Raw genomic sequence first — 2,843 nt, 5'->3', positions numbered from 1 at the left:
AGTGTGCATTAATGACTATAATTTTCCCCTGTAGTCGAGATACTAAGAAAATGAGAAATGCTTCATCTACACCACACACAATAGTAACCAGGACAGACTTGGAAATGACAGCAAAGAACAAGTCTGTGAGGACCAACAGCTTTTGGGGAACTTCGGAGACATGCAGCACTCCACACAGAAAGCACGTTCCATTCCAGTTGTAAGAAGGTTTATGGCTCCCTGATATTTGTTGCGTACTTTTATGCTGACTACATTGCTGTGTGGTGGATAATACTGTTCCCATCGTGCAGGTGCCAAAGCTGAGGCCAGAGGGGTTAGGAGATGGTCTATGACCAAGGATAACTTTAAGATGTTTATAAGTTCAGTTTATTTTTTTTTAATAGAGTCTTGCTCTGTTGCCCAGGCTGGAGTGCAGTGGCACAATTACAGTTCACTGAAACCTGGAACTCCTAGACTCAAGCAAACCTCTCTCCTCAGCCTCCTGAGTAGCTAAGACTACAGGTATGCACCAACACACCTGGCTATTTTTTTATTGTTATTATTATTTGTAGAGACAGGGTCTTGCTATGTTGACCAGGCTGATCTTGAACTCCTGACCTCAAGCAATTCTTCCTCCTTGGCCTCTCAAAGTGCTGGGATTACAGGTCTGAGCTACCATGCCAGGCCATAAAGTTTTATTTTAAGTCCCTAGATGTGGGATTTCATTTTTAGAGCAGCAAGTACTGCCTGAACTAAAACAGGTGGTCTTGCAACTTGCTATGGATTATGGAAATAGTTGGCATCTGTATTGGTGAGGTTCTTACCAAAACTCAAACAGGAAGAATGCCATTTTGAAGAAAAAATCTCAACTTTAAGCTTCTTTCATCCGTGGGTAAGCCCTATATTTTTGAAAAAAAGTATAAATTTAAATAAAAGTAATTTCTTATGGTGAGAATATATTACCTATCACGAAACATGTCCTTCTGTATGTTAACTTACCCAGGCAAATGAAAACTTTAGTAAAAACATTTACATCTATGTCTGTCTTCTAAACTACATCTGCATGTGTGTGTGTGTGTGTCTGTGTGTGTGTGTGTGTGTGTGTGTGTTTGAGGGGTTCCTACTTTCTGATGTATAGGGCTCTGAGGCCTGAAGTGTTCATTGCCATAAACTGAGTTACTTCTTTTGGAAAAAACATAAATTTTGATATTTTAGTCTTCTTTAATTTTCATGTGTTTGACTTGCCTTAATTATATATTGGTAGAATTAAATGTTTCATGATCAAAATTTGGAGTTTTGCACATGAGTCCACAAGTGTTGGAAGCTTTCTCAGGTGTAGCAATGCCCATCTCCAAAAGGTCCAACTCGGTAAGCCAGTGTTTGTGCCACTATTTATGTGTTTGTTATTTTATGCTTCAAAAAATAAATTAGAACAGAACAGAAAAATAATACTAGTGACAAAAATATTGGTCCCATCACTGTAATATAATTAAGGCCGAGATGGAATTGATCAATGAGCTACATGCGTAAGTCTCCATCTCAAATAGAGTTTCAAATGGTTGCATTATAAAGGAAAAAAAAAAATAGATTCAATGAAATGTGTTAAATATTGTGCCTAAAAGGCACAATGTGTTCAGATATTTTATACTAGTTTTCAGTCTCTGGCAACAGAGCACATCTACCCAGCTGCCACCACAGCTAAAACTATAATACTATTTGTTTTGAGATGTCTTTTATGCATGCTTTCAAGAACTCATTATATACAAAATAGGTGTTTCTAATATGCTTTACTCTTTCTATGGCTTCCCAGAGGCTAAAAGCCATATTTGCAGCCCAGTTTTCATGACTGTAGAGGCCCTGAGGGCCTGAATGTCATCTCTTCCCCACTGCTCGCTCCTTTAACTGATTTTATATCCCAACTCTATGGAACACCACTAAGCATTTTCTTTAGCTCCAATGTTTTGAAACTCAATTGTCTTTGTTCAGTATGAATTTGTGATCTGTGTCAAATCCTTGTGTTGTGTAGTGAGGTGGGGAACAGGTGAATGCCTAGGGGTTGAGTAAAATGCTGAGCATGCATCAGATGCTGTGCGAGTGACCATGAATGCTGGGAGGACCCTTCTGCCCATTCTTCCGTAATGGCAGAGGTGGACAAGCAGACATTAATGTGCAGTGAGACCACATCTACAGCATAGATGTGCACAAGGTGACTGAAGACCTAGGAGAAGGATGTGTAAACCAGCAACTAGCCAAGGGCTCTTCAATAGCAAAACTCAAAGCATCCCTTCAGCATAGAATATCATCTATCTAAGGAGTAATTTTTTTTTTTTTTTGAAACAGAGTCTCGCTCTGTTGCCCAGGCTGGAGTGCAGTGGCATGATCTCGGCTCACTGCAACCTCTGCCTCCCGGGTTCAAGCTATTCTCCTGCCTCAGCCTCCCAAGTAACTGGGACTACAGGCACCTGCCGCCACATCCGGCTAATTTTTGCATTTTTAGTAGAAACTGGGTTTCACCACGTTGGCCAGGCTAGTCTCAAACACCTGACTTTGTGATCCGCCCACCTTGGCCTCCCAAAGTGTCAGGATTACAGGCGTGAACCACCGCATCTGACTCTAAGAAGTAAAAATTTTAAGTTGACTTTTGGGCCTAGTTCAGCTGATAGAGTGAGCATGTATTTATTTCCAGTAGTGGATTGAATGCTTGTGCCATTCCAAAATTCATATGTTTAAATTCTAAACCTCAATATGATGGCATTAGAAGATGGGGCCTTTGGAATTTAATGATCTCATGAAGGCTTGAGGTAGATATTCCACTCTCCCTTTGATTTTTCTAATATCCACATCTTTTAATATATGTCTCCTTA

This window comes from Piliocolobus tephrosceles, chromosome 21, assembly GCF_002776525.5.
Source record: "Piliocolobus tephrosceles isolate RC106 chromosome 21, ASM277652v3, whole genome shotgun sequence".
Taxonomy (NCBI): domain Eukaryota; kingdom Metazoa; phylum Chordata; class Mammalia; order Primates; family Cercopithecidae; genus Piliocolobus; species Piliocolobus tephrosceles.
The sequence above is the reverse complement of the archived record's forward strand: the minus strand, read 5'-3'. Positions refer to the sequence as shown.